The sequence below is a fragment of the Crocodylus porosus genome, unplaced genomic scaffold (assembly GCF_001723895.1).
Source record: "Crocodylus porosus isolate Cpor-Errol unplaced genomic scaffold, CroPor_comp1, whole genome shotgun sequence".
NCBI classification, from domain to species: domain Eukaryota; kingdom Metazoa; phylum Chordata; order Crocodylia; family Crocodylidae; genus Crocodylus; species Crocodylus porosus.
Window position 1 is genome coordinate 84,851,726 of NW_017728943.1, and position 25,542 is coordinate 84,877,267.

At 45.5% G+C, this 25,542-nt stretch overlaps 1 protein-coding gene across 7 annotated transcripts in view; it reads right to left on the reverse strand.

Annotated features, from left to right (window-relative positions):
• VIT (vitrin) overlaps positions 1-25,029 on the reverse strand; it is a 117,424-nt gene extending 92,395 nt beyond the window's left edge. For all 7 annotated transcript variants that reach the window (XR_002103661.1, XM_019549734.1, XM_019549732.1 and 4 more), the window contains exon 1: positions 24,762-25,029. The gene's annotated coding sequence lies outside the window, so the exon portion shown is untranslated. The remainder of the gene's footprint in view (positions 1-24,761) is intronic.
• Between the last annotated feature and the right edge of the window lie 513 nt (positions 25,030-25,542).

Below are 25,542 nucleotides of genomic sequence, written 5' to 3' on the forward strand. Positions count from 1 at the left end.
CTACTGCAAGACCATTTCAGGCTGGACATAAGGAAGAATTTCTTTACTGTCCGAGCCCCCAAGGTCTGGAACAGCCTGCCATTGGAGGTGGTTCAAGCACCTACATTGAATACCTTCAAGAGTAAATTGGATGCTTATCTTGCTGAGATCCTTTGACCCCAGCTGACTTCCTGCTCTTCCGGTGGGGGGCTGGACTTGATGATCTTCCAAGGTCCCTTCCAGCTCTAACGTCTATGAAATCTATGAAATGCTGAGGCAAGGGTATGTGTTCATCCTGCCCATCTCAGAGACATGGAATATCTCTATACTGCAGACTGTTGTATAGGCTAAGTACAGACAGTCAAACAGCCTGAGGATGAATCAATTCAATCTGCAGGTTAGTCTTAGCTTCATAGGTTAAACTGCTAAGCCAGTGAACAGAAATTTACTTTTGACTCTGGAAATGCAGCCAAATGTCTGCAGTGGCCCAGGCCAGAAGCCAGGGGGCTCTAGAGCACATCCCCCGGCTTGGCTGGAGCAGACAGCTTGGGCTAAGGCTAGCCTGCCCACCCTGTAAAGGGGAGAGGGGGTTGTGGGAGAGGTGCAGAGCATCCAGGGATGCTGGAGTACTGTGAGTTAATTTGAGTCTGGAAGGGATCTGGGTCAGAAGTTCCATAAACTGATTTAACCAAAAATCAGTTAAGTCTGATACTACATTTTTATCTTAAACTGGTTTCAGCCGTTTTGAAAGCAGCTTATGTGCACTCAGCTTCTGTTGTGTTACAGATTTGAACCATTTTCTGATCATTTATACCAGTTTATGTGTAATTTAAGTCCCTGGCATGGTTTTGAGATACCTAAGATGGATTTAAACAAGCTAGCTTGGATACCTTCCGTAGCTGCAGCAGCAGAGTGCTCTGGGTGGGTTGTGTAGTAATCACTGGGTTTAGGGAACACAGGTATATATGAATGAGAAGAACTAAAAAGCAAGTTTTATTTGTGGAGCAGTAAGTAAACTTTTGCAGATCTTCAGTCTCTAACTGACCTGAGAAACCACCATTCCAATTGCCAGCTTTCTCAGTCTCCTGTTAGAGAGCCTCTCTAAATTGTAACTTCTATTATTACATAGAATCATAAAATCATAGAAAGAAGGACAGGAGGGACCTATAAGATCATCAAGTCCAGTCCCGTGCCATGGGCAGGAGGTAACTGGGCTCAAACAAGCTCAATGAGGTATTTGTCTTTAAGCCTCCTCTTAAAGACCACCAGAGATGGCGACTGCACCACTTCTGCTGGAAGCATATTCCAGATTCTAGTTACTCGTACAGAAAAGAAGTTTTTCCTTATGTCCAGCCAAAACTTTTCCTCAACTAAGTTGTGTCCATTGATCTGTGCCTTCTGGGGGGGCGGGGCGGGGGGGAGGCTTTTCTGAAAAGTTGTTCACCTAGGTCCTGGTGTTCTCCCTTGACATATTTGTAGCCACCTCTCAGCCTTCTTTTGCTCAGGCTGAACACTCCCAGATCCCAAAATCTCTCCTCATAGGGCCTGTCCCCCAGGGTGGCCTTTCTCTGTACCCTTTTGAGATTATCCACATCCTTCCTGAAGTGCAGTGCCCACAACTGGACACAGTACTCCAGCTGTGGCTTCATCAATGCCAAATAGAGGGGGAGGAGCACTTCTCTGGATCTGTTGGTGACATCTGCTGATGCATGCCTGAGTTCCATTTGCTCTGTTGGAGGCTTCATCACACTGGTGGCTCATATTCATCTTCGGGGCGACTGTCACCCCTAGGTCCCTTTCAGATGCAGTGCTAGCCAGTGTACCACCATCCATCATATAGATATGATGAGGGTTCTTCCTACCCAAATGAAGGACCTGGCATTTGTTTTTGTTGAATCTCATCTGTTTTGTTCATCCCATAGGGCCAGCCTGTCAAGGTCTTCCCTGAATGCTTGACCTGTCCTCTGATGTGCCCACTTGTCCCCACAGTTTGGTATCATCTACAAGCTTAATCATTGCACTTTTCCCTCCCTTGTCCAAGTCATTATTAAAGATATTAAAGAGCACAGGCCCAAGCACTGATCCCTGGGGTATACCACTGGATGGCCTTCCAGGATGAGGCCACGTCATCAATTAAGACTCGTTGGGATTGGCCTCTGAGCCAGTTCCTAACCCAACCCACTGTAGCCTGGTTTAGGCCAGTACTCTCCAACTTAACTGAGAGGATTTCATGGGAAACACTATCAAAGGCCTTGCTGAAATCTAGGTAGATGATGTCCACCTCCTGTCCCATGTCCAGGTGGTTACCTGGTCATAAAAGGACACCAGGTTTGACCTCCTCTCAACAAAGCCATGCTGGTTGCTTTGCAGTACCCCACCAGATCCGAGCTTTTGGGTGATGTCCTCCTTGGCAATTTCTTCAAAAATCTTCTCCGGGACTGAAGTCAGACTGACCAGTCTATAGTTGGCCAGGTTATCCCTCTTTTCCTTCTTAAAGATGGGTACAAGGTTCACCTTCTTCCAGTCATTAAGGAAAGCTCCTGAGTTCCACGATTCCTTGAACAGCCTCGCCAGAGGCACTTCTATGAGCTCAGCCAGCTCTTTCAGCACTCTTGGGTGAAGGTCACCTGGACCAGCTGACCTGAAAGCATCCAAATGATCTAAGAGTATCTTCACCTGACCTGGACTGATTTTATGAGGATCACTGTCTTTGCCATATTCTCTGCACCCCTGGTCTGGTGACCAGTTCTTGCTTTGTTTCAGGAATACTGATGTAAAGTAATTGTTGAGGAGCTCTGCCTTTTCACAGGGGTCAACTGTGGGCTTCCCCTCTGTGTTCTATAGGAGTGCCACAGTGGAGCTTGATTTTTTCTTGCTCCCTATGTACCTATAGAAGGATTTTTTGTTATCTTTAATTTCGGTCACCAGCTTGACTTCCATGGATCCTGGCCGCATGAGCTTACTCTCCTCTGGATCCCAAACCATTTTTCCACTGGATGTACAATTCTTCTTTCTTTTTGAGATGTTCCTACATGTGGCTCAACATCTTTTCTCATAACAATAAGTACAAAAATCAATTAAGATTCAGCTACAGAGGAAAGGTTACTAATCTGTCATTCTGGAGTGCGTCATTATCACTTGCATTCTTATTCTCCCTCTTTTTGCAGCTCTTTTAGCAAGTTTCTATGAGTCTTTCAGGAGGTTTCATTTTCCTGCTGAAATGATGAAGTATCAGACCTAGTTTCTAATTTGATTTTGGTGGGAAGCTTTTCCTTCAAATCCTTGTAGACTTCAGTTCTACTGGGATCTAACAGACTTGTACTTTGGGCAGCCCTGCTTCTGCATACAGCACAAAGTTCATTAGCTACAGGCTGCTGAGGCTGATTTCCTCTTTCTGCATGATGGTATTGCATTTGTGTCTGTAGCTACATTTCTTTTCATAAAGCCATCAGTGCTTCTTGTGTTCTGGAACAACTGGTTTCTTCCTAAGATGATCCAGATTTTGCCCGCTATAGCCAAGACTACTATCAGGAGGCATTCATGTTGTATCTTCATGTAGTGCAAGCACATGCTTAACTAAAACTCATTTTTTTCACAAATTGCCAGACCTAAAATTGGTGTCACCTCCCTAGGTACCATAGTGTTAGCAATCCAAGCTTGGATGCTACAAGTACACCTCCCTTTCACTGGTATATTCATTCCTGAATAGCCAATCATTTTGATTCTTGTCAGATGCACTTTTGGTCTCAATTTAAATTTTCTGTATTCATGCTCTAGTAAAATATTAACCTCAGCTCTAGCAACCAATTTAAACAAAAACATTGTTCCTTGCACTTCTACTGGCAACACCCAGTCCCTCTTATTGGTTTTGCTTGATTCAACCAGATCTATACACAGTTCTTCTGGTATGCTCTCAGCTGTATGTACTTGAGGTTTTTGTGTTTGGGATCTATTGCACCTGAAAAAGTGGTTCTTCTTGTAAGAATTAAAACAGAGCTATCCAAATTCAGCACAATATTTAGGGCCATGTCGCCTTCCATATTTGGTGCATGCTTGCTTGCCAGTGGAAAATTCCATGTTGTAAGGTGGCATTTTTCAGCCACATTGTTTCATGCATACTGCATGGGTGACCCCTTTTTGGTGCCTTCAGCTCTGCAGCCTGGGCTTCCACAGTTTCTGCTGCCCTGTACACTTGGATAATCTTTTCCAGGGATAAATTTTCCTTAAACAATAGCCTCCCTTATAATGTAGTGTCTGCGATGCCACAAATAATCCTATCTCTAACAAGAAATTCTGTCAAATTCCCAGAAACAGGTCTTACTCAGTCTCTTTAGTTCAGTAACATCCTGATCTCTACTTTCTCCTATTGCTTGTTTGCACATAAAAATCTGTCTTTCAATTCTTATTTTCTTTTTGGTATTCATTACTCTTCAACTTTGGGAATTATATTTAACTGCATATTTTTGCCTTCTTTGAAGGTAAAGATATTACAAACAGTGAGAGCCTCCTCCCCACACAGCATGCAAGAACTGAGGATTTGACTGTCCTTTTTCTCTTCTGCCCCTGTAGCTGCTAAGGAAGCACTCAGACCTTTGTCTGAACACCTTCCAGTTCTGTGCTATATTGCCCAACAACAGAAGGGAAGGTGTAGATTGTAAAACTTCTACGACTAGCTGTTCTTTTCCTTAATGATGTAGGCAGATTACTTACAAATGCCTTTTTTCTTCTATATGGCTGCATTTTTTCTTTTTCTTTTTTTTGATTAAAAGGTGATTAATTTAATTAATTAATTACTGTTCTTCCCAATTTCTATATGAATTTTATCTGGAAAAGCCTGGTCTAAGAAGGCCTACTGGATCAGCCTCCTTGACAAGACAAGAAAAGACAAGACAAGACAAGACCTTGTTTGCAAATTCAATCTGACCTTATGCATGAGATGGCCCTGAGGTACTCAGCCCTGGCAAGACCAATGCACTTCAGGAATACCTTTCAGGCAGCTAGGGATCTTGCATGTCGGAAACTTAGACTCCTGGAAAGTTCAGTTACATCCAGGGGTGTTGCGACCAAAGAAAGTTGTTTGTGTGCAAGACTTGCAAAGAACAATTTTTCCAACTATTTTGTTGGTCTCATAAAAAATTGCTCGTTTACCAGTCATATCCAGGGCATTTTGAGGATCTAAATTTTGGATGCTTTAGCCCAAGGGTGGGCAATTATTTGGACCTGTGGGCCACATAAGGAGTTTTGCTGAGCTGCTGTGGGTTGGGGCAGCATCCCCTCAGTCCACCCCCCTGCTCCACCCCGTAGAACAGCTCAACAAAACTCCCTCTGTGGGATGGGACTGCGAGCAAGTGGGGAGTAGTGCTCAGGAGTGGGACAGGCAGGTGAAGCCAGGATCATAGGGTGGGGTGTCAGGGTGGTGACAGTGTGGGGCTGGGGCCTCGGACAGAGCTATGATCCACTGCCTGCTTGCCCCTACAACAGGTGTGTGTTCCTCAGGCAAGGACGTGCAGGGAATGGATCGTAGTTCTGCTCCAGGCCCGGCCCTGTGCTGTCACTGCTCCAAGATACTGGTCCTGGCCTCAGATACATCTCCCCACCTGCCCACACACTGCCCATGCAGCTCCCAGCTGGTTTTCATGGAGACAGTGGGATCACAGGGCAGTGACAGTGCAGGGCTGGGGCACAGCAATGATCTGCTCCCCATGATCTACTCCCTGCACATCCCTGCCTGCAGAACTGGGGCTCTGTCCTGGCCCCAGCCCTACACTATCACCTCCCCAGGATCCAAGGGTCTCCATAAAGACCAGCTGGGAGTCATGTGGGAAGGGCGCTCAGCTGGGTGGGCAGGGAGCTGTGCCTGGGGCAAGGGCTGGGATCTTGTGGGGGTGACAGCTTAAGGCCAGAGTTAGGGCAGAGCTGTGATCCACTCCCTACATGCGCCTACCTGCAGAACACATGTACGTCACTTGGGCATGCAGGCAGTGGACTGCGGCTCTGGCCTGAGCCCTGGATCCAAGCTGTCACCATCCCAAGATCCTGGAGTCTCCCCTGCCCTCCCTGCCCATCTGGTTCCCAGACATCACTCCCCACCAGCTTGCAGCCCCATCCCAGCCCATGTGCATCCTGCCCCTGGCGGTGGGTGTGCAGCTGATGGGCTGGGGTTCCTGGGCAGTGTGACTAGGTCTGGCAGCTGTGGCAGCTGGAAGGAGCCATTGCCACTGCTGGAGTGGCCGGAAAGAGTCCAGCTCCATGCGTGGGTTGCCCCCTGTGCTGGGGATGAGGGACCTGCTGTGGACCAGAGAAAATCCTACAGTGGGTCAGATCCATATTTCCCCTAGATCATATTTTTCCCACCCCTGCTTTAGACACACTCAACCCCCTTTCTAGATCTGGCCCCAAGTACCTTCCAGTACTATGTTAAAGGAGTAATATTTGGCTTGCTCTTTCTTTTCTACTGTCCTGTTGAGAGGGAAAGGTACAAAAAGTGAATGGTTTAACCAATATCAGAGTCTACCCACGGCAGAGCTGGGATAAAAACCCTGGTATTTTGATTCTCTACTTCATGCCTTATCCACAGATGTACACTTCCTCTGACAGTGAAGTACACCTCACATTTTTTTTGAGTGTCTAGTTTAATTTTCATTATAATAAATGGAAAGATCCTAAACTAGTATAATGCACACCACTGAAGCAACATTCAGGAGTGAGTTTTATTAACCTACAAAAGAAATGGATTGGCTGGATGCCATCCAGAATTCAGTTCTCTTCCTTCAATAAACTTTGTTTTCCCCCTGTGTGTAACTTTTGGTGCATGACATAACTGGAGTGAAGATTCTGGTTACACTTGTACTGCCATGAACTCTGTACATTTGCACCCTGCTCAATTATGATTATAAATGACCCTCCAGAATGAGATTTCCTAACACTTACATTGAATCTTTATTCAAGTAAGTTTTCTCACCCGCATTCATTAGAGGGGCCAGATGGTCCCAGAGAGAGATGGACTGAGAGCACAATGGCCTATTGAGAGGCCAGGTGTGCCCTCAGAGAGGGGCTGTTTGGGAGACCTAGTGAAGGGTGAACCCAGTGAGTGGGGCAGAGTATGTGGGCCTATTGAGGGGTCTAGATGAGCCCTGAAAAGGAAGGGGTTGCATTTGGGAAGATCTATGGAGGGCTCCAAGCAAGCCCAGAGAGAGGGTGTGATCTATGGAGGACCCCAAGAGGGCAGACCGACAGAGATGAGAGGGCTGACCACTGAAGGACTGACCCTAGGAATCTCAACTGGCCTGTGTGGGGCCAGGGCTCAAGAGGGGTGAAGTAGACCATGGCAGAGACTGCTAGAGCAGGGGGAGTTTGGAGTTCTTCACTAGCCTGAGGCGGGACCAGTGCCTAAGAGAGGCCAAAAGTCCTTGTGTGGCCAGAGCTGAGAGGAAGGGGTCAAGGGTCATGTAGCCTGGGATAACTAAGGTCGGCTCCTGGACTCTGTATAATAACTAACATCAAGGCTGGGCAGACTGTCCATATGGCAGGGTATACCAACATTTTTTGGGGTACCTTGTGATCATGGGGTAAAATTCCTTCCTGACCCCCAAAATGGCAATCATTCAGACCCTGAGCAGAGGAGCAAGACCATTTAGCCAATAACCTCTTGTTCCAGCAAGAATATTAGCATACCCCAGTCAAAGCTGAGGACACAGCTGGAGCAGAAGGTGGCAATGTCTGCTTTGCCACCTTCATGCATCAAAGACTTCCCTCACACAAAAGGGATTTTTCTCCTAGCTACTTCTGTCCATATGTGAACACTGTGCACAACCAAAGCAGTGTAGTGCAGTGCAGTGGTTGGCAGCATTTTCTGATGGTGAGGCAGAATGATCCAGCTTAGGCCCAAGATGGGCCGATGCTAGGACCTGGCCAATCTCCGGGTGCCAAATGCTGCCAAACCTGACTCCACCCTCTATTCCAATGTCTTCATAGGCTAGATCCAGTGTATAGGTCATAAATTGGTGGCCTCTGGCTCAGCAGAATAGTGAATCTAGCCCATATCAACAGGCTAGCAAATCACCAGTTAACAGCTAACGTTTGGAAAACACCCTTGTTACTCTGCTCCTAAGAGGTATTTGTATGCAGAGGTTAGCCTAAGATAGTGGTTGTGATCATACAGGTAAAAAACTTTACTAGGAAATATTAAAAATTATGCTTATTTATGGCTTTGTAGAGTTGGAATGGAATATAGGACTCTGGGCCTGATAGCTATATGGGTACATAGTTGGTACACGTTGACACACTCTAAAACATACAGTTATGTATGAAGCCTACATTAGCCTGGGTTAAAGGGATTAAGAAGCTCCAGTGCCATGCAGTGATAAGAACAGTGGTAAACTCCTGTGCATGGTAACTGCATCAGTACAGAGTTGTATGGTGGTAAGATATTCTTAGACAATGGGTGCAAAATTGCTGGGGTGGGGAATATTCAAAGGCATTAACAGTCTCTGTAGGTCTATTGTTTGTGTGTGTATATTGAGAGGAGGGGGCATTCTGTCCATCCCCTCACTCTCACCTCTGGTGAATGGTCTCCATTGTGTACCTTTATACTGGCGGTGGCCCTGATGTGCTCTATGTAGGTGTCCCTTGACTATCACACTGGATACCGTGAGGCATCTTATCATTTTTGCATAGTGGGGGGTACTCTGCAGGCTCACAGGATACTCACGTTGCTTGGGCTTTGGGCCCCAAGCGCCCCAATGATCAGTCTGTACCAAATCCTTTCTCCTTCAAGGTGGCCCGTGTTTTTACAGCTTTTGCTTCTGGGCTGCAGCAAAAGCCTGCCACCAGTTCTTGAAGGGGATAGTCACATTGAACATCAGGATCATTTGTTGGCCTCATCTATTATAACAATATCTGGGTGCAGCTGGCTGTTGCAGCCTGGGATAGCATGATTCCCAGCTATAGTCTTGACTGATGTTGAGATGTCTCACTGGCCAGTCCTGTACAGTGTTGTGATGCAGTTGCTATACTTTCATGTTGGGCTTGCAGCCACACAAAATATGGGGCAGGGTCTCATTCTCATAGCCACACTCTTATTTTCGTGGTCATAGCTGATGGTGCTGCTGAGTGCAAAGCAGTTGAGACAGGCCTGATGGATAAAACTAGTCTGTGAAGGTTTTCATGAGGTATGAAATGGCTGCTGACATCCATCAAAGTCCTTTGATTTTGCCCTGGTCAGGTTTTGCCTTCAGGTCACTGATGTACTTAGCTTGCATGGCATCCTTCAGAAACATCTCCAGGCAGGTCTGGACTTGGGGAGCGGGGAGCAACAGCGATGCAGTTGGCAGCTGGGACTGGAAGCAGCAGGAGTCCCCAGCAGTAATGGATGTGCTTCCTGAGGCACCTGTGGTATTGTGGGCTTGGCTCCACAGGAAGGTTAGTTTGCTTGAACTAGCCTTCCAGCAACCTTCTCAGAAATATGGCCAAGCCCTTGTTGCCTGGCAGTCCACTTCTTGATGGTCTCCTTCAGAGCATTACCAGTGACACTGCTCATGGTAGGTCAGGAGGTGGAAGTCATGGGTGATTACAGTGATGTTGCAGAGGTTTCCAAGGTGCAAGACACTGGCACCCCTGTGCCAGTAGTGGATGTGCAGGATTTCGTTCCTGGTCTATAGAGATAGGTTCAGCCACTTCTTCAGGAGCTGCTTGATTTCACCATCCGCTTTCTTGAGAGGTGTCTTGGGGACTGCTGAGACTCTCAGTATGGATGCGATGCAGAGGATAAGGAAGGTGTTTAGGAAATCAGTTTTCTACCAGAGGGCCAGCAGGAAGAATCATATTTGTGGGTATCCTGCATGATCCTATAGATGGTCTCTTCTGGCATTTGTCTGAGCCAGTGGTCAGTGGGTGTGCACAGATGGAGGTAGCTCTTGCTCTCCTTCAGGTGCTTCATGGGCTGTCCCTGGATCTTTACAGTGGTGGCCAGGACAGTGTTTCTATTCCTACAGTTGATATGTGGGGAGACACATTTGGAGACACTGAAGTGGAGTCCCATTCACTGGCTGCCTTAGATTGTTAAACAGGAATAAACCCAGAAATTTAGGATCAGGTTTAAAATAATAATTAGTGGGTCTGCATCATGCCAGTTTCATGTTAAAGAAACTGCATAGTGTTAAACCAACATACGATTAGTTTCTCACAGTGATGAATCAGGCTGTGTTTTCTCTAGAGTCTCTCTCAAAAGAAGATAATTTATGTGAAACTCCAGTGTCATTTATCTTGCTAGGCCTGTCTCATAGCCTAAATAAAACTGCAATGATTATAGCCTTCATTTGTCTCAGGGAAGAAAACCAACAATTTTGTTAAATCCTGACCTGCCCCTTCCAGTAAAAGAAGAAGAAATGTATTTGGAAGACTTTACCTGCTTGAAAAGAAAACATCCCTGGGAATATCCAGATTGCCTAAATCTGGGAGCTTCAGTAAACCATTTCCTACAAAGGTTAACATGTCATATAATATTTCAATCTTAGTTATGATTTGTAACTTTTATAGCACGCCGGAGCTTTATTTAGATCAAAGCTTACATTTGTCTGACCAATCACGGTGCTGAAAATCATTATTTTACACAGCATCAGCTGTCCTAAACCACATCAGTTACTCCTTGATGAATCCCTCCAAGCATGCTTCTTTATTTCTCCATGAGTTGGGAAGCACATTCATCCTCATTACTGCCTGTAGCTGGCATCGTGGGGTGCTTGTACACATGACATCATTAACTTGTACACAATGAAAATGTCATTTTGTGTGGCTTAATGTCATTGCAGTGTACACATGCAAGACTTTTGGGGGGTTTAAAATGACTGCATTGTTGCAAACTAAACTACATCTGGATGTAGTTTAGTTTGCAATGTTGCAAATTGCAACGATGCAGCTGTCACCTTGCTCCCCAGCTTACAGAAGAGGTGGGCAGGTTCTGCAGAAAAAAAGGATTGGGCCCCTCTCTGTTTGTTTTTGAAAGCAGGGTCTTGTGGCTGGCAGGACACCTGGTGCCTGCCTGGGAATGAGTTGGCTTGCCCCTGAGGCAGCACAGAAAAGTGGCAGGAGGGGAGCTGGGTTTGCTGGCTGGAGAAGGTGATAGGGATGGTGCATGGGGTGCTGGAAGCCCAGGTGGGCTGCTAGCTGGCCAGGTGCTGCCCCAACTTGGAGGCACTTAATCGAATGATACCTCAAGCCCACCCAAGTTTCCAGTGCCGTGTGCACCATCCCCACCTCCTTCTATGGCCACCAGCACATCCAGCTGCCCTCCTGCCATCTCCCTGCACTGTCCCAGGGGCAAGCCAGACCATTCCCTGGTGGCCCCAGCCATCCTGCCATCCTGTCAGCTGCAGGACCCTGTTTTCAAGCACAAGTGGGGAGGGGCCTGATCCTTGCTGTTTCAGAGCCTCCCTGCCTGCCCTGTGGCTGGGCAGGAGGGCAGAGCTGCCAGTGCAATGAGCAGCCCTGGGGGGCCCTGGTTCTTCCCTATGTGGTGATGGTGCCCTCTAGGGCTGCCTGGGCAGACTACTAGCAGACTGGGTGTTGCCCCAGCTTGAAGGCGGCACCCAGCTTGATCCAACTGTTTCCTGAGCCCCACCACTGGAAGCCCACTGGGCACTGCTTTCTAGGAACAGTTGGATTGGGCTGGGTGCTGCCTCTGACTTGGAGCAGCACCCGGCCTGCTAGCAGCCCACCGAAGTGGCCCTGGGGGATGCTGCTGCTGCGGAGGGATGGACTGGGGTCCTCACAGCCCAGGGGCCATTCAGCCTGCTGGCAGCTCCCCCCTTAGCTGCAGGGAAGGAGTGGGTAGACTCTGCCAGAAGCAGGATCAGACCCCTCATTGATTGTGTTTCTAGCAACTGGCTGTGGCTGACTGGATGCCTGGGGCCACCTGGGAAAGGGCTGGCTTCCTCAGGGGCACTACAGGGAGGTGGTGGGAGGGGGGAGAGGTGCCCTGAGGCAGAAGAAGGTGGCAGAGACAGCATGCAAGGCTCTGGAAGCCCGGGCAGGCTCATAGGGATGTTGGATCAGGTACCTCTGAGCTGGCGAAGCACCCAGCCCACTAGCAATCTACTTGGCCAGGTCTGGGGGGTGCTGCCACTGCAGAGGGAAGGACTGGGGCTCCCTGCAACTCAGGATCCACTTGGCCCACCAACAGCTCACCCCTTGGCCATGGGCAGGCTCTGGCTCCAACAGCAAAAAAAAAGAAGGATCAGGCCCCTCGGCATAACATGACAGAAAAATTGAAATGGTTTAGTCCCCTTGGTTTTATTTTATGCCCCACCATTTCAATTTAGGGGGCACAGAATAAAACCGTGGGGATTAAGCTTCTGTTTTATGTACAAGTGCCCCATGGAGACAATGTAGATAATCTACCCAGGCACACCTGCCACTGCCAGTCATTTGCCAGCGAGCAACCCCTATGTGTCTTCTTCCTCACACTTCTTACTCATGTGTTACTCTGTAACTTGGTCCACCTTGCCTGTTCCTTCCACAGTATGTTGGCTCCACCCTTGCTGCCTGTGAATCAACCCCTTCTGCCAGTGTACACTGGAGCTTATTGAAAATGTTCCTATCTCTTAATAAAAGATGGGGAGGTTCCCCTCCCTCTTATCTTAAATCAGTTCTACTACATATCCAACGTGCCTCAACATAAGAACTTGACAGGGGTCACTAATGTCTCTACCACAACTGCTACTCAATAGAGATTGAAAGAAATTGAAGGTGAAAGGGCTAAATAAGAAAACTGAAAGCACCTGCAATATGCCTAGACCTAAGGGCCATGCTAGATTCAGTATGTTAAATCCATACTCTCTCTGATTCTGTTTTCTTCTTTCTAAAAAATGCACCATTTTCTATTTTTACCGCAAAAGCCAGCTTTAACAAGTCAAATTGGACTTCTTAAATGCAATGCATGTTTTCTGAGGCTGGATACAAAATAAAAACACAATGAGTACACACACTTTTGTACTGCCAGTGACCTAGGAACTACTGCACTATGTCAGATTTTTCCCTGAAGGCACATATTTGATCTAAGAGTAAAGAATTTATGCTAAGAGATCCAATTCCATGAAGAAATTGCGCATCACCCTAAGGATAGTTTACAAATTTTTCTGACATGTTCAAACAAAACTTGACATTTTTTTATAGAAGCTCAGAAGGAAAAGTTCAGAGAAGATTTAGGATGTTTATTGTTTCCTTGATATAAATATATATGTCCTATGATGGCACATGTGAGATCAAAAGCAGAAGAGATCCTTAAGTGCATTGCTAAGTTTATAAAAGAACGAACACAAAAGCTTAAGTTCTGATTAAACCAGAATCTCTTGTTTTGGTATTACTAATGATGCTATCTCCCAACTCTGATCAGAAATTTGATTTAAAATACCGCCCCCCCCGCCCGATGTAAGTGGGAGTGGTTTGAGGCAGTGGTGCTGAACCTTCTGGCCCTATGGGCTGGATGACTGATCTGTGGTCAGTCTGTGAGCTAAGTCAAGTGTGGGGCCAGTCTGATTGGCCAGATCCTGGCCCTATCCCACGCACCATCTGTGGCTACAGAGTAACCCGATGCACTGGTCCCACTGTATACTGGCATGATCTAGTATGCAGGGCCAGATCATCCAGTCTGAGGGGCTCCCCACAGGTCTGGAAATCTGGCAGAAGGGGAGTAGCAATTAATGCTGCTACCACTCCTTTGCCACCAAATGTTCAGACCTGTGGGGAGACCCACTGGGTCTCACTGGCTGGTTCTGGCCAGTGGGCTGGAAGTCGATCACCACTAATTTCAGATAAAACAATAATTGATAATGTCATTAATACCAAGAAATGGGTTATTGAGCACTGAGATTTCTTTTTTAAATGTCTTTTGCAAACCAGAAAGCAGAGGGAATCCATAGAAGGTAAAAAAAACAACCCCCCCACAAGTTTAAATCTATTTCTGTGCTGCATGACTACACAAAATAGGAACACAGCACAAAATTTAGAATCTAATCTTACTTTTACATTGTAGTTTATTTCAAATAAAAAGGTGGCTATATACTTGTATAGCTGAGAACAGTCCCTTTTATGTTTTCTGACTCCAGAAACAACATTTCCTTTCAGAATAATGGTATTATTTCCATTTGGCAAACGTTGTGGGATTTCCCTCCTTCCCAGTTTTCATTTTTGTTTATGCAACACTATTTCAAATGCACCACGTAGGAGCTCTAGGAGGGACGTTTATTCATCATTAGCCAATGCTCCCTGCTGGCACTGAAGCAGAACACAAAACATTATGGGCATTTTGATATCACTGACTTGCCATGCCAGGTGGCATATGCTACCTCTTGAACCAGAAGAAGGGTAATTGTGTTCCCAGGGCTCTATGCCCAGGTTAATTAAGTCAGCCTTACAGCAGTGCGCACAGTGCCATACTAATGTTCTGAAAAAAAATGAAATATATATAGAGTCTTTTGTCTGGGCCGGACCTACAAACCATCATGGCAACAGAGTGGTGAACATTTGGCCCTGGCCTAGATAGCTCAACAGTATTGTATTATTCTGATAAATGACTCTGAAATTTCCCTAAAGGGAGTTTGTTCTTGCTGCTGTTCATGCTCTCCCCTCCTTATTCAACCAACTATTTGAGTTTTGAAAAAATGAACAATATCCATTGTTCATTTGTTCATCCAAAAAATACCATTGTTATATCTGTGTCCAGTGTCATCTATGTATATATTGGTGGTATTTCATTTTAATCTCAAAAAATGTGGATTTGGGGTTACTTTTTCTTTTAACTGAAAATTGGGGATTTTTTTTAATCAGAGAAAACCCTGCTTATAACATCTTTCATTTCTCCTGTGCAATATGAAGTTTCATTTCTCCCTGGGAAAAAAAATTACAATCTTTGCATTCTCCTTCACCTGGGGAAGGGTGGATGAGCCCAAAAGCTTGCAAATAAAGACTTTTTTTGGAACTATCTAGTTGGTCTAATAAAAGATACTGCCTCTACCAAGAGTTCTGACTGCTTTTGCCTGTAGACCAACACAGCTACAAACTGTGTCCCTGAAACGTGGAAGATATAATAATTAGACACTTTGAAATGAAAACATCATATTTTTTACAAAAAAGAAACAAAATTCAACACCCTGAGACCTGGAGGCTAACAACCCTACTCTAGCAGCTTTTTGTTTGAGCTGAATTTACATACTTGCAAAACAACTTCTACGCAACAGAACTGCCTTGGCCAGGAGAAACATTCCTTCAACCAACTCCTGTGTGATATAAAATGTCTTAGCAAGAAAGAAGCAAAATTCAACATCCTGCTTGCCATCAGACACCTTCTGGGTAAATAGACTGCCCTAACTTTTATTTGAGCCTTGTTTGCATAAAATGAACTTTTCTACCCAGGGCAACTTATAACATTCCTCATTTCTCCTATGCAATATGAAGTTTCATTTCTACCTGGGAGAAATTTTACAATCTTTGCATTCTCCTTCACCTGAGGAAGGGTGTCTGAGCCCGAAATCTTGCAAATAAAGAATACATTTTTGCAACTATCTAGGTGTTCTAATAAAAGATATCACCCCTACCAAGAGTTCTCCCTACAAATAAGTAACAGAACTAAAAAGCTTTTTAGTGTGTGAAATCAGTAAACTGTTATCATCCTGATAATGGTAACTTCAATTTACAGTTAGATAGGTCCAGGTGTTTGTCTCTTTTCAGCAACAGTTCCTAAAGTCATTGAGTCAAAAACTGACAGTGTAGAAGGATGGGATTTTTTAATTTTTTTTTGCCTTTGACAGTCACTTCAGCATTAGTTAGCTCATGTTTAGAGTGTACTTGTTGATGCTTGGATGAAAGATATCATGAAATGAAAGATATCACCTTTACCAAGATAAGAGTTCTGACTTCTTTGTAGGGATAAATTAGAATGCTGCTAGAAGCATCTTTCCCATGTGGAGACCTAAAGGAAAGCCTGAAACTGTATTTACCACAATGAATGGGGGCAGGAAATTATGGGCCATATAGTATGCAATTTCTATTGGAAAGTTGCAAGCTAAAACCAACCCCACACTACAGAACTTAATTTTGTAATGCTGTTGCTTATCTGGGTGCAGTTTGTTCTGAAACTTGGTTTTAGTGGCTAACTCAATGAGCATCTGTTGAAATTTTGATATTTGGCTTTATTTTCTTCCTGTTAATGAAAACAGTCTGAATAGCAGGTGTAGACAATAGGAGTCTGGAACATCACAGCCCTAAATGCCATGCCTCAGAGCAAAACATATTGGGCATGTCCAGATGAGCATATGCTTGCAATATGCAGTGCTGCAGACCCATCTCCAGCACTGCGTGCTGTGTATGCCACACACACAGGTGTGTGCCGTACTGCTAATTTGCAGTGCAGTGGGTTTCTCTGACACTGGGAAATCCTGGTGTCAAAAATATATGTGCCAGAAAAAAGCAGGCCACTCATGGCGGCAGTGTGCACCACCTGAAACTGGTGCCTGAAGCTGGAGTCACGCTTTGGCTGCCAGCCAGGCTCTGTGCACCGCATCGCCACAGCTGGGGCCCCAGGAAACCCCCAGGACCCCCAGGGGTTGGGGCTAGCCGAGGTGGTGGCCCCAGCCTCCCCTACCCCACCCCGGGCAACTCGCTGTGTGCCAGAGCATGCGTGCATGAGCGTTCCCCAGAGACAAGTAGCAGTGGCACATAGTTGTGCAGCTGCTAGTTGTCCCCAGGGGAAACACATGTGCATGCTCATCTGGATGCACCCATTGAGATGAAAGCTGGTGGCATGATTGTCCCAAAGTCTATATATAAAAGGATCTGGCTGACCCAGACAGAAAACACTTGTTCCTTGTCACCTTGTGTTTTGGGATAAAGTCAACTGTCTGTTTTCAGTTCATAATGGATCCATGTGCCCCCAAAAGCTGCAGTGACACTTTGTTCACATGCACGTTTGGAGCAGTCAATAGCCGTTTCACCTCATTTTGGTTGTAATGGAAGAGTTCAAACCAGCTCCCACCCCTTTTTTGCACCTCTCCCCTCCCTCATAGTTGGCCTAATCTCCATGCAGGCTTTCTCTTCCTTCAGACGTTCCTTTCTTACAAATATTTCTCCCACCAAGTCCACAGGAGTGACTATGCATGACAGCTGCAGGTACATTGTGGGGAAGGTTAATAAGGTGGTTGAGGACAAGACACACATAGGATGCCCTCAGCTGTTTTAGTAACTGTAAAAATACTGCTGGACTCACAGAGTATTAACTCTTAGGTAACTCATGTGAAGTGACTGCAGTTAGGGGACACAGCGCTCTTGCCAGCTCTCCTGCATGCCACACCCTTCTTACATGTAATTTGTTTCTGGCAAAAATAGAACAAATGAAGCCTCCTGACTCCCTAACGGAGCCTGGCAGAGACACTGTGGAGGCAGCTGCAGCACTTCATATTTTCCTGTAAACAAGTGATTTTGGAGAGCATGAAATTCTCCATGTTACTATGTATGAAAGCCCAGAAATCTATGGTACACTCTGGTTGGAACATGCAAGGATCACAAGCAGCTAAACAAAACCATTCAGAAATTTCCAGGATACTTTTATCCATGCACGATTACATCTTGCAGCATTTTTTTCCATAAGAAATGAGTTGCTAGATTTGCCATGACATTCCAGAGTTACTAAGTAGAGCTAAGGACCCAGCGTGTAAATGAGATAATCAAACAGAAGAGCAGGTTGTCTACTGCAGAAGGTGTGAAAAACATTTTAAAAGAATTTCAGATGTTCAAGAGAATGATCTACGCACATAGCACCACACACACTGACAAAGATCACAATGGCCCCTCAAAGCCACATGCGGCATGTGAACATCCATGAGCCCCGAGAGAAAGAGAGGTTGGCATAATGATAAAAATAAGGGAAGAAATGCAGATAAGAACTGACTCAGTTAACAACAGGATCATGATGATAAAACCTGCAGATTAAGGATTTGGGTACTGAAATTTTTGAAACTGAAGCTGGTTTAACTAGATTTTAAGTGAGCTTTTAGCTTCACACATGGGTTGAGTTGGTTGCAAGTAGGATTGAATTGAGGAAACAAAAACAGCAACTGGTAAAGTTATTTCACCAACATATTTTAAAGAAAAATACTTCTCATTTTTATTGAAAAGTTACCACTGATACTGCCTTTTTGGCAAAACTTTTTGGTTCTTCACATTTTGTTCTAATAACTATCTCACGCTTTTCCTTTTGAGAAAGCCAGGAAACTGCTAGACCTGTGTTTCTGGCCTGTCAGAAATGCCACCATTGCAAAGAAGAGAGATGATTCTGTGCTTAGCTTCAACCTACATCCGTGTGTGTGTGTGTGTGTGTGTGTGTGTGTGTGTGTGTATGTAGGGGGGAGGGATAGGGGGTGAGGGAGGAATACAATAGCTTTAAGCCACTGTTGTGTTTTCCCAAATCTAGCCTGCTTTGAGGACCTGGGAGAAACCAGGTGTCACTCAGGGTCTATCTACACTGCAATCCAAAGTTGGGATTTCAGTTTATGTAGATGTACCTAAACTAGTTTTAAACTGACTAGCTCACATGCCACCAGCAGTGTATCTATAATTATCAACACTAAATGTAATGCAAGGCAGATAAATAAGCTGTCAGATAGCTTATGTTGATTTCAGAACCCAAGCTGGGCAGTTGGGTTGGTCTACCCAGTCTGAAAGTCCACCTTTGGATAACCGTATATAATGGCATTTTCTGCACTTGGGGGCCTATATAATTAGCATAGGTTGCCTTGTGGACCACAGCACTGGAGATTCCAGGCCATGCACTGTGCTGTGGTCCTATCCCCAACATGTCCCTCACATCTTGTCTCTGCCCCCAGCAGGGGGCCTGTTACTGGGAGTTATAAGGAAGTCCCTGGGAGTCAGTTTTGTGGTATCTTTCATAATGTATGCTGTGGGTGGGGAGGGGCTGGGGTGGGAGGGGGGAGGGCAGGCCTTGAATCCTTTCCCAGATGATTACAGGGATTTTAGGAACCTTTTATGCCACTCTGGCCCTCTTCTGTGGCGTACAGGGATGGGAGTTGGGGTGAGACATGCAAACAAGATTTCCCACTGAGATATATATACAATAAATAAAGGAAACTGGATACAAAGGACACACTGACTGCACTTGGTCCAAAATTGATGGAGATCTCCTTTATAAGGGAACAGGCTGAAAATCTTTAGTAAGAAATTGTTTTCTAAACATAGTCAAAATCAGTGTTATCTTGCTTGGCTGGTCATTAGAGAAATAATTATAGCCTCTTTGTCATAATTGCTGCGAGAACAGTGAATACATTGTCCCCAGTCCCATCCGAATTTTATCACACTTACTCATGCTTAGACGCACTTACTGACAACGGGATTCCTTATGGAATAAGTTACTACTCAGCATGAGTAGGCATGGACAAATTTAGCCCAATAGTTTCAGTTGCTGCATGTACTATCCGATATTTATAACTTCTGGCACTATTGTTCTTCCTAGAATCGCTGAATCAAGTTTATCCCCTCAAAAAGCCCTTTTCCCCTCTTCACTTCATATAATAATAAAAGGCTTCAACTGGCTTTATAGCTTCTCTTCCCCACTACATGAGGCAGATGTATATTGACGATGGACACAGAAGTAATCTCCTTTTCATTTGAGGAGAAAAAAAATGAAGTTGCCAGTTAGTTGCTCCTACCTAGCAATGAAATACTATGTTCTGGGTGTGTCTACAAGAGATCCTTTGAGCACAATAGAGTAATTCTACTGAGCATTAGCGTGGTGGGCAAAACTTGTGCTAATGTGCTAATGCGCACTGGAATAAGTCTACTATGCATTAGCATCACCAAAAAAGCATGTTGCTAATGCACAGTAGCACTGATGATGGTGCATCAAGGTAGTACCTGTATTACAGGTAACTCAACTTTTAAGGTGCCCTAATTACAGCTCATTAGGCACACCCTCTGAGACTTGAACCATGATTTTTTAACTACAGCCCAATATATAAGAGCCCTAGAATGAGTTCTTGACTGAGTCTGGGTTCTCACAGAGACAAAATGGTTTCTTGAGCTCTTACAACCAATCTCCTGGAATTGCAGCATCACTATCTTTCCAAAGCACAGGCAGGCCATTATTTTGGCTGGAAGGCTACTTGATGAGTTTTGGTGAACTATTGAGGGCCTCAAGGGTGGCCCTAGCCCCTTGGCAGGCACTTCGCCCTCTGGTCACCATCTTGGGACCAGAAGTCCCACCCCCCTAACCCCTGGCCTTTGCCACTGGAAGTGCCTCCCCTTGTCCCAGGAAGTACTCCTTTTGGGAAGGGAATTTTCCATCTTGGAACCAGAAAAAACCAAACAGATTATATTCTAAAAATCAAACATCCACAATATCATATTTTAATTTTATTTTATAAAACTATTTTTGTACTGATTTGTGTGTATGTGCATTGTGTATATACAGGTGATTGCATAATAGCTTTAAATGAACTCATACTTTTGTATATTGGCGGGGTGGAGAGGTTAAGAGGAGTACGGGTGGGTAGGTATGGGTTTTGCAGGGGAGCTGTGTGCGTGTGTGGATGTGAATGCATGTGGGGTGTGAGGGAGGGTGTAGGGGTATGTGTGGATGTGGGTGGCTGGGTATGGGGGGTTTGTGGGGATGTGTGTGTGTGGGTGTGTATGGGGTCTGTGGATGGGGATGGTGGCTGGGGGTGTCTGTGGTTGTGTGTGTAGCAGGGTGTGTACACCTAGCAGTGAGTGGGGCTCCCCCCAGAGGTGTGTGGGTGTGTGTGGGACGTGTGGGGGGTATAGGGTGCGGGTGGGTGCAGTGTTTGTGTTGTGTTTGATTATGTGTGGGGGAGGGTGTGGTTGTGGGGTTTGTTTAGCAGAGTTTGTAGGTATGGTGGGGTGTGCATGGGAGTCCCCCATGCATGAATGACACAGGGCCCTGGCAGCTGGTGGGGCATGGCAGCACTGGTGGTGGTGGGAGCACAGTGGTGGCAGAAGCGCAGCAGCGGTAACCAGGGAGCTCCCGCTGGTGCTGTTGGTGGCATGGGGGTAGTGGTGGAAAGCGTCAACCAGGGTCAGTGACCACCTGCCGATGCCATTGGCAGCGTTGGCTGCAGATCCTGCTGGCAGTGTCAGCGGCACCTTTATGTAGGGGGTATACTGTCACACACAGGGGGCGCACATGGACCTGTGTGCACCCCTACGTGTTGCCAATGCCCCCAAGCATGCCCCCTGAGTTAGACAGCATCTGCCCCCACCCCACAACAGCCCAGAGCCCGTGGACCCTGTGGTGCCTCCCTGCCACTGCCCACACCATGCAGCCCCAGCCCATCCCATGCCTGCTCTGCACTGCCTAGCCATGGCATGTACTATTACCCCCTGGGCACACAGCGGGGCTGGGGCAGCTCCATGGCTGGACTGCCTTTCTAGGAAGCCCAGGTGGTGGCTGCTTCTTTTGGCTGCTGCCACTGCTGGCTCCAGCCCTGCTGTACTGGTGGGGACCCATGCATGCAGCTCTGACCCGGTGTGCCCCATGCCTGCTCTTTCCACCACTGCCCTGCATTTCCACCACTGTCACCACCACCCAGGCTGCCCTGCAGCTGCTCTGTACTGATGCCCCACTGGAAAGCCCAGAGGTGGCAATGATGGCAGCAGAGATGCAGGGCAGCCCTGTGCAGTGCAGTGTGGGCTTTGGGTTGCTGCAGAAAGAAGGGCCTGGCAGCAGTGAGGGGTAGGAGCTACTTTTCCCCCATGCCGAGCAACAGTTTCTGGTTGGCAGCTGCCACCACAGCTGCTACTCAGCTTGGATGCATAAGTCTGGAGCAGGTGGAGGCTGCGCTGGGTCAGGGCTGCTCGTGTGGACCTCCACCGGTATTGCAGGTCTGTGACCAGTGGTGGTAACAGCTGGAAGGAGCTGCCACTACCTGGGATGCCTAGAAAGGCAGTCCAGCCACAGAACCGCCCTAACCCCATGCATGCCCAGGGGTTGCAGGATGTGCCAGGGTCAGACAGCGCCTGGGCCAGGCAGGACCAAGGGACCCACTGTGGGCTGGAAAAAGCCCCTACACAGGCTGGATCCAGTCCACGGGCCATATTTTGCCCCCCTTTTCCAAAGCTTGCAATATATACTTCCATCACAATGGAGCAGTCAGCATTCACTGGGCATGTCTACATGTGCATTAATGTGCCGTAGTTACTGTGCATTAAGTTTAGTGCCTGTAATAATAAATACTAATTCAATTCACAGTAACTGGTGCTAGGGTGCAGTAGCACCAACACAGGCCTTGTTAGTGATACTAATGTGCAGGAGGCTAATTCTACTGCGCATTAGCACATTAGTACAGTTTTTGCTGTGACATGCTAATGTGCAGTGGAATTAGTGTACTACACATTTAGTGTCATGTGTAGATATGCCCACTGGGCACGTTCACACAAGTGTGGATGTTTCCCTGAGGACAAAAAACAAAAGAGCTACTTGTCGTCAGGGAACGCCCGTGTCATGTGCCCTGTGGCACATGGCATGTTACCCCGGTTGGGCCAGCACTGGGTTGGCCCCAGCAGCCTTACCTGGTGTCCTAGAGGCCTCCAGGGGATGCAGCAGCAGCAATTCTGCCACTGAAAGCCTGGTGGGCAGCTGGGGTATGACTCTAAATGGCAGGCTCCAGTTTGGGGCAGTATGTACTGTTCTCTCATACATCACGCCACTTTTATTTTTGTGCAGGTATTTTCGACCCCGGGATCTCCGGGGACCAAAACCTGCCCCCATGCTGCTACTCTGCAACACAGAGACCAGCTGAATGTGTGGCACGTGGTGCTGCAGATGTGTCTACGGCGCCACATACCGCACGGCTGCACTTGTCTGGACGCAGCCACTGTGACCTACAGACCCTAGCCAACTTTATACTCTCTTTACATTAAACAATTTTTAAAAAACTGTGCACAGTCTCCAAACACCCAGATGGGATCTCTTGGCAGACAAGAAACTGAGAAACAGAAAGACTTATTTTGATTCCAACTTCAATGAGATTAAGGTTTCATTCTAAGTGACTTAGACAAGTCTCACACAGTCTGTAGCTGAGCAGGAACTTCTATACAGATCTGGAGAGTCCCAGACTACTTCCTGAAACCACTAGACCTTGCTTTTCCTATGGTGGTGATTTTGTGGCATAGGGGGCTATAAAAAGGGTCCTTTAACTCCCAGTGTAAGGCCAGATGTAACTGAAGTTTTAATACTAATGTTACTTAAATTCCAGGTCCAGCTTTATCAATGGATCCTCATAAGTGAAGCATAGAAATAATTACAATTAAAAAGATAAGAAAAGAAATTAATATACAAGATGTAAGTAAGATACCGTTTTAAACTACATTGAAAGGGGAACTCAGGTTTTTGTTTTAATTTAGCATTGCTTCTTCCTTTGAACAAGAAAAAGGCAGAATGTATATTTTTCCTCATATCAGGTATAAGCCTTGGCAAGCAATTTGATAGATCAGATAAAGATGGAAGAGAAATGAGTCTCTTCAAAATCAGATAGTAAGTTAATACTGAAAAATCATCATAGGATTGTAATGCAGATATTTCTGCCTTCAGCTGTTCGCATCTTTTTAAGGGCTAAATCTCATACCCCTTACATGAAAAAACAGTGACAATGTTACCTTAGGGAGGGCTGCAGGACCTGGTTTTCTACAGAAAATATGAACATACAAGCTGTTTGACCAGAGTCAGATTTTGGATACTTTTAAATCCAGGCCAATATTGTAAAATTACAGCCCAAAAGTTTAGGGTTTCATTGCAATTGGTTGAGAACTACAGCAGTGAAGCATACTTTAAGCTATATCCTCTCCTTTATTTTAGCTGGAGGATTTTTTGCCTTGGGTGATCATTTTAATTTCTGAAGTTATGTTAAAGGAAAAGATATGACACTGTAATTTGCAATTCCTCTTTTGCTCTGAAAGTGGCACAGTTATTATAAACTTCCAGGAGCAAAATACTGACTAACTTCAGAACTCACCATGTGAAATGTTTGCTCAGGGCATTCGGTTCATGTTTGTACTAGTCTGACACAAATCACATTTTAAAGACTTATCAAGAATCCAATCTCTCTGTGGAGAGCAGAGCAGCTGTGGCAGGCTTGATAACGCTATTCATTTTAGAGTCGCACCAGCAGAACAAGCATTCAGCATAAAAGGACATGTCGAATGGAGTTGCTATACTGTTCATACATCCATATCTATCCATCCACCAGGAGATTTCATAATCTCTCTGTCTCTTTGATAGAAATAATTTTTCACTACCATATCACAGTGATTTGTATGCCTAAGTGCTACCTTAGGGTTAATTAATGATGCTATTCATGCTTCCTTTAAACAACTTGTTCACACTTTATTGAGCAACGAGGGGGAAAAGAGAGAGCCCTGAAGGGGAATATCTTTTAAAAGTAGTACAGAAATTACAGTACAGCCACAATTATTGAGTAAGTTAAACCTTCATTCTTAAGGAGGTGTGTGTGTGTACACACTTTTATAGTGAGAGCGTAATGCTTTCATAAATAATTTTTGAAGTATAAATGATTTAGAATACAGTTTCACAGTATAGACACTTTTCCCTTAGGACCTCTCATAACATGCACATAGTCTAATGTTTAGGGGGGAGAAAAACCCTCCACAACTTTTTTAAGGATGAAAAAAATATTTAACAGTGACCAAAAACAGCTCACCCCCCCAAGTAAACAGAGCAATAGAACAGAGGATAGCATCAGAATTACCTTGCTTGAGGTATGTAACTTTTTATTCCTTTTCTCCACACAGTATGAATGTGTTATTTTTTTCCAAGCTTTTCTGCAACACAATCTCCAGTCAACATTATTCTAAAGAATCAGAGGCAGACAAAAAAAAGGAGGCCTGGACACCTTTTCTCTTTCCGAGGAGCTAATCAAACATTCCCATCAAGCTCCCAGCACTTTAAAAGGCACATTACACTTACTCACACTCTTTCTCTCTATCTCCCCCTCTCTCACACACGGACATACAGAGCTCCTTACATTGATTTAGCTGCTGAATTAGGCGGTCCGCTTTTAAATCTATGCTCCCTCCCACTTTTTTTTTCTGCAGGGATTTCTGTATTCCCTGTGTTCCCACTTGTCAGACCTGTCAAGTTTTGCTTTTTTAAAAGTGAAGACTCACTTGTTTGATGTTTTGGATCCATTTTCTTTAGTTTCTCTGTCCACTTCATCTACACAGAAGTTAAAATTTAAGCATCTGTTTGTAGTAAAAGGACTACAGTTCACCAGATTGAGATACACTGTAATCCACAAATCTACTCAAATATCAGATAGGCCAACAGTGAGCTAGATTTAAAAGGAAAAAAAGCTTGCTTTTTACAGCCAGATGCTAACTCCTTACTCAGATCAAGTAGGAATGGTTGGCTGAAAGTGACAGAGAAAGGTTATTAGGATCTGACCATAAAGAAGTAAAGATAGGAAGCGAAAACTAATTTGGGATTGTGGCTGGATTCTTTTTTAAGCAGCTCCCAATCGTTATTCACAA